Consider the following 7,464-nt stretch of genomic DNA (forward strand, 5'->3'; position numbering starts at 1 on the left):
TGGGAAGGGCAAGTGGGTGTACTTTTTTTTATATGACAGGAGATAAAAGAATTGTCCCTAGGAGGTTGGGAGGTGCTCAGAGAGGTCCATCTGGGATGTCAAATTGGGCAGAGGTCATAAAATTGTCTTCATAGGATAGAAAACTGATCAGAACCATGAACTGTACAATACCCTGAAACTGAAAACAGTCCCCATTAAAAGCTCTGTATTTGTGCTTATGGCTAGGACAATGGTACTTTAACTGGGAGTCTGACATTCTTTTCTGTCCTTTTCCTCAACCACTTGTTCTTGTTTTTCTAATACAGCCTTGGGGACAAGACTTGAGCATTTGGTAACAGAATTACTTAGGTACTTATGGTTTTCTAAAGTGGTTATACCCAATTATACTGTTACCAGCAATATGTGAGCGTTCCCTTTGTCCTACAGCTTTAACAAAATTTACAGGCTTTGTTTGAGTTTTGCTGTTTTGATTTTTGTTTTGCTATTCATATATATGTGTCAGTGTGCTTAAAGGTACATGTGTATGGTTTTCTGACATAGACTGAGATCTTTCTTATTATATATTGGCAATTTAAGTATGCTGTTTCATAAAATGCCTGCTTGATACTTTTGCCCATTTATCTACTTCTTTTGCTCCTTTATTTACTATCTATAGTTTTCTTATCAATTTATGAGATTTTTGATAAATACATTGTGATACAATTTTGTTGAAAAGTTTATTACAAATACCTATTTCATTCTGTCATTTCCCTTTTTATCGTCCGAATGATGGCTTTTGTGTACAGAAGTTTTTATTGTGGTTTACTTTTAAAGTATTTTAAGTCATGCTTGATGTATCATGATTAGGAATATTTTCAAAAGTTCAATTTATAAATATATTCTGTTTTCTATAAAAGGTGTAAATTTTAGATATATAATCTGTCTATATAGATTTCTTTGTGTGCTTTTCTTTATAAGTGAAATTCAGTTTTTTCCATGAAGATACCAACCAATTGTTGAGAAAAATATACTTTCTTCATCCTCCACTGCACTATTTTTGTTATGAGATCAAGATTCCATACCTATATTCAGCTATTCCTCAGCACTGTTTTCTGTTATGTTGGTTTATGCATCTTTATAAATAATATTTTTTTGTTGTTTTAATTAATGTATAACATAATAAGGTGATGACTGGTGATATAAGTTTCCAATTTTAGTTGATTTGTAAAATTATTTTGGTTTATTTTGGCAAAATACTTCTAAATAAATAGTACTTATTTACATCTAAATTATAAAATTAATCTGTTGATTTCTATTAGAAAACCCTAGTTAATGAGACTAGAATCTCATTAACTTTACAGATAACTTGGGGAGGATTTGTATCTTAGCAATGAATTTTTCAGTTATTTAACATTGAACACACCTTGTTTATTTAGATTGATTTAAATCTTTTCTGTGTATATATTTTTCTCTTCTTTTGTAAGATTTATTATTATGTAATGTTTTTGATGCTATTGTAAATGGCAGATCTTTTGTATTTAATTTCCAATTGTAAAAAAATATAATTTAAAAATTTAGATTTTCATATTTTTCTTACATCAAACGAATATGCTACACTCATGAACTTATTGCAATAGTATATTTTAAACTATTTTAGACTTTTTACATGCATGCATTTTTTTAAATGATAAATATTTTATTTCATCTCTTTCATTTCTTGTATAATTCATTTTTTTTGTTCTTGTCTTTATTAGTTCTTAAGTAAAATGTTGAATGGAATGACAAGTATGTTTTATTCCGAAAGAGAAAAAAATTTCTATTTTCATCATTAATTATAATGTGATTATGCATCTATTTTCATCATAGTTTGACCAATTTTTGAAAATGTATTTTGAAACTATATTATTAAATTCTATAGGTTCGATTGGGTGTCCATGAAAATCAATCTCTTTCCTTCCTATGCACATACAATTTTTATCCTGTCAAGAGGGTAGGGGTTTTCCTACCCACTGTATTCTGGATTCTGATCTTGCTTTGTTGACTTGCTTGACTAATACAATGTGGTGGAAGTGATGTTGTGGAAATTCCAAGATTAATCATAAGAAACTTTCCAGCTTCTATCTCAAAATCAAGGAACTTTCACCCAGCCACAATCCTGTAAGAAGTTCAAGACTCACATCAAGGACCTATGCAAATTTTCCAGTGCAAAGCTTCTTCTCTATTCTTGGGCAGTAACCTGACTAATTGCTAATCTTGCAAATGATCCACTTTGGATATCCAGTCTGTTGGAGCTTTCAGATGTCCCCAACATCAGCTGACATTTGATGGCAACCCCTATAGTCCCTGAATGCAAACCACTCAGCTGAGTTTTATGAACTTTCAGAATCATGAGAAACAGTAATCTGTAGTTTAAAGCCAATACCTTTATTAGGGTGGTTTTGTTACACAGGAAAGAATAACTAACAATGAAGCAAGTGTTTATATATTTTTAATTTTTATGTCTTCATGGTGAATTGACATTTTTGTGATTAGTAAATAAACTTCATTATTACTAAAATGTTTCTAATCAGTAACTTTATTTTGTATGAACATAATATATACTATATAACATAATTTAGACTCATATGCACTAGTATGTATGCACTAAGTTCACTTTGCTTGATAAGGATTGGCATAATAGATGTATATTTATAAACTTTTACTTTTAAAGTTTTGTGTATATTAAGTATATATCTCTTATAAGTATGTAGTTAGATTTTGTCTTTTATTCAATATGCCACACTTTAACTTTTAAATAGTATATTTAAATGTAATTGTTAATCCATTTTTCTTTCCTTTATGAAGCATATTTTAGTGGGTATAGAATTCTAGGTTTGTACTTTATTCTATATGTACCTTCAAGATATTATTTTACTGCATATTAATGTTATTTTCTATCTTCAGCTTTTATGCTTTATTTTATTTTTCTTTCACTATGATATGTTTAGGTATGGTTTTCTCTATATATTTGTATATTACAATTTTTGATTTTTGTGGTTTGATGGCTGTCATCAATTTTTAAACATATATTACTTTCCGATTTTCTACCTTTTGTCTATTTGAGACTCTGATTAAATGTATAACGGAATGTTCTACCAAGTGGCAACCAAAACAAAACAAACCCCCAAAACCCAAACCTCTGTTTGATATTGCTATCTCTTCTGGGTCTGTTTATATTGAGTTTAATATTTTTGTTATGCTTTTATTTCATAATTTTTGTGTTGATTATAAATCTTACATGACAGATTATCAAGGTGATTAGAGCTTCTGAGTGTTATTACTTCCCTAGAGTGGAAAATTACTTTTGTCTCTGGCAGGCTGGGGTCCAAGACCACAATACTTTCATCTGACAAAGAACTAAGCTGTTTAAAACTATGTTTCAGGCCTTCTGATGGCTGTTACCTCTAGTTTTCTATCATTGGGTATAATATTTTAAGGGTCCTAAATGAATAGCTAAGGTATTTATCAGAGACTATCCTTTTAAAGGCATGGTGGTAGGAGACCTCCACATGGTCACATCCAAAAATCATAAACAATGTGCTAAAATAATTAGCTAGCACCAGACCATGTTTACTTTTTCATTAATATATTACTCGGACTCGTCAGGGAAGTATGAATAAGGATCATATTCTTATGGAAGTTAATTTCTATATGGAGTAATATTCATTTTCACATTTTATGATTATAAATGAATGTATATTGTACTTTTTAAATTTAAATATTTTTACACTTCATATCTTATAAAATTTAGCTTTCTAAAAACATGTAGCAGAATTTTTTTCAGCAAACTAGAGAGAAATTTTTATAAATATGAAAACGAAAACAACACTTAAATTAGACTTAATATTTTCAAAGCAAATATATTTTGGTAATTGTGTTTAAAAATTTTCAACTAATTATTGCACATATTATATAGAGGCGAAAACTAAATTCTAGCATAGGTTAAATGACTGAAGCCACATTTTTCATTTAAAATAGGGTCAGGATCATTATACTTGACATATACTTGTTATTCTTCTGTTTAAATCAAGATGATATTATGAGCACGATATATATAAATATATGATTCTATATATTTATGTTTACTCATATATTTGGAAAATACATTTGAAGAACTAATAGGCAAGTATAGTATCTTTTTACTCTAATATTTTATTTCCTTTTTATATTAAATCAGATTTAGGAAAACAGAAATGAAAGATGATATATTTAAAATGGCAAAGTAAAATATTAAATAAGCTAATGTAAATATACATATATTTTAAGTTAAAAGTTTTAGTACAGATGTCTGTCTCTCTCTCCTTCTTTTAAAATAGTATCTCACTCTGTTGCCCAGGTTAGACTGCTCAGGCATCAGCCTCGCTCACAGCAAACTCCTGGGCTCAGTGATTCTCCTGCCTCAGCCTCCCAAGTACCTGAGTCTACAGGTGTCTGCCACGACGCCAGACTAATGTTTCTATTTTTCATAGATACAGGATTTCACTCTTGTTCAGGCTGGTCTCAAACTCCTGAGCTCAAGGGATTCTCCCACCTTAGCTTCGCAGAGTTTAGGATTTCATGTGTGAGCTCCACGCCTGGCCTGCTCTCTCTCTTTTGTTATAAATGGCTTGCCTGCCATTAAATTTATCTTCAGCAGACACAGTATTATATTTCAGCCCATATATAAGAATAGTTAATTATTTGTAGAGTTTAAAAAGTCATAAATTTTTATTACCTTGTTTTTGTGCCTCACTTAAACCCTGGATTTCTCTATAAGGAAAGGATGATAGTTACATATCACATTGTTTTGCTGTAACTTAATACACTTAAAGAGACCTAGCAAGTAGTGAAAAATGTCATTTTAATAGTATTGTTATAAATAATTTGATGGATATTTATATAGATATCTTTGTAGAAAAAGAAATATAACTAAAACTTTATCGAAATATATCTATGTAGAAATATAAATTTAGAAAAGTATCACAAGAACTTCATTTTACCAATTTATATATCATACAAATTATTTAGAGTTGTACTGAAACTTCTGAAGAATCCCTTTCCAATCTTTGTGGCCCAGATGAAGCATGCCTATACACCTAATATACTACTTTCTAATTTTAGACTAATGTTTGTTTTAAGAAAACAATACTATGAATCTCTTTCAGAAGTACAATAAAACATGTTATAAGAAAAAACATCTAGTACAAACCCAAAATTATATTTGGCAGACACCACAGCCACATCCACGAATAGAGCTTTTTTAGAAGATCAAAGGTAACAATTGGTGTATGTTTTATTGCCTGGGTAATCTAGAAAGATTTTTTTAGTTAATTTGAGGTTGTGTATACTGATTTCAAAAGGGGAGAATCAGAACTTAGTTATTTTCTTTTTAAGACTTTGGCTTTCTTATACAGTCTATTGTTCAGAAGGGGGAATCTCTTTTTTAAATGATGTTATAATTTATGTTCATTTCCATTGCAGATTTAAAAGTAATACTTTCCATAACTAAGGTCACAAAAATATGAATTCTGTGATGTATTTTGGTATAATAATTCGTCTTGTGAATATTCTTAATGTTTCATTAAAGGATAATTTACTTGTCAATCCGGTACTACACTGGCATGTAAATTAGTACCTATAAAGAAAATATTGAAGTGTAGAAATAGCAGGAGAATGGAGGAAAGTATGCAGTAGCCAGAAATAATGCCATTACATTTTCTCATTATGTCATTAGCTATAAATATTTCTGTATTTTTGAAATACTTACTACAGTATTTGTAGCCCATGTACATTGGTTTCAACTACATGATGGAAAATGATATCCAGGTGATTAAATTTAAAACAATAATCTATTACTTCATGAACATTACTGGCTTCCATAACTGTTGGTGACTGATAGCCCCCTTGAGTTGGTCAAGTTTCTAGCTCCAAAATAAAAGCACCAAGAGAATCGTATCCATTTAATACTTATTTTTTTTTTAGTCTTTTAACAAGGTGCTACTCTTTTATATGCTGATTCAGTAAGTCTATTGCCACTTTATTCTGACACCACAGAAGTGTAGTCTAGATATCCCACATGTAGAACATCAGGATTACTAGATTTTTGGCTTCAGACTCTGCCTAATATTCAAAAGTACTTTGTCTTTACTCACTCATGACTACATACAACCTTTTAAACGTCTTGTAGAGTTTAAATAAGATTAACTAAGAGGAAACTTTCAATGTGAAAAAGTTTGTCTATTTTCTTCCCGTTGATGAGAAATCAAACAGAGCAATAATATTTTAAACTTAAACAGCTGTAGACTTAAGAAAGAAGAATTCAGTCATGATAGTTTATGCCATTATGAGATGGTTGGGGCCTTAATTGTAAGTACACATATTCCATATAAAGTAATGAAAAAATAAAGACTAACATGTAGGGATCCAAAATAAAAAATATCCAAGTAGTGTCTATTTTTATCCATTCAGACTATATTGTTTTATAGTGTACACAATCATTCCTTTTTATCTTAATACACAGTGCTAATCACTGAATACAACTCTTCTTGAATACGTAGTCAGTATGAATTCCTCCCTAGCTTTTTCAATTGGGCAACTACATCTGTGTTTTCACAGGTCAGCACATAAAGAATACATTACATCTTTAATGCCTCTAAAGGGACCTCCTTTCCCCGTTGCATAATCACTAGCATTTTGGAAGGTTGAGCAGACATTCATCCAGTGTGCAGTACTAAGCATTTCAGGAATTTACTTGCAGCTAAAACAATTATACAGGACCATGGAGAGATGTGACAATAAAGATAATCATTCTCTCAAGGCTATAATGCATTCTTTGTATTCATCGTTACAAGTCAGGGTGCCAGGCAAGAACGTTAGGGCTAACACATAGGGCACCTGCCATTACAAAAGCAAAAAAAATGAGGGAAATGTTTCAACACAATCTGGTAAATGTATGGTACAGCTATTTCATCACATTTAAATCTAATTGCTTTAGCCCTTGTCACACTAATGGCAACACTGTTCCTATTACCGCTGATTCAGAAACAATGTTGTTGTATTCATTATGGCAGTTGTCAATCTAAAATGAAACACTATCTGTATACTATTATAATATGGGTATGCAGAGGGTAGCCAGTTAGAAAATGCAGGGGAATCTTTTCTTCCATTTTAGAGCATATTGGAAGCACTAATAAGCCTTGAAGGTCAGTGAAACACATGCAGTGCAAATTGAGTCAGGAAGGAAGCTAATAACTCAAAGAAAATTACTCAAAATAATGCTGCATGACCCAACATGCAGCATTATATTGGAAAATATTTATCACTTTTCATTATTTGTCTGCTAATGGATACAACTTTCTCTAAATGGTTCATTTTATCCACTCTTAACAGGCAATTGATAAATGTATTGAATTAAAGATACTTGTAAATACATTTCTGATATAATAATAGTGAATTGTCTATCAAAAT

This window comes from Nycticebus coucang, chromosome 1, assembly GCF_027406575.1.
Source record: "Nycticebus coucang isolate mNycCou1 chromosome 1, mNycCou1.pri, whole genome shotgun sequence".
Taxonomy (NCBI): Eukaryota; Metazoa; Chordata; class Mammalia; order Primates; family Lorisidae; genus Nycticebus; species Nycticebus coucang.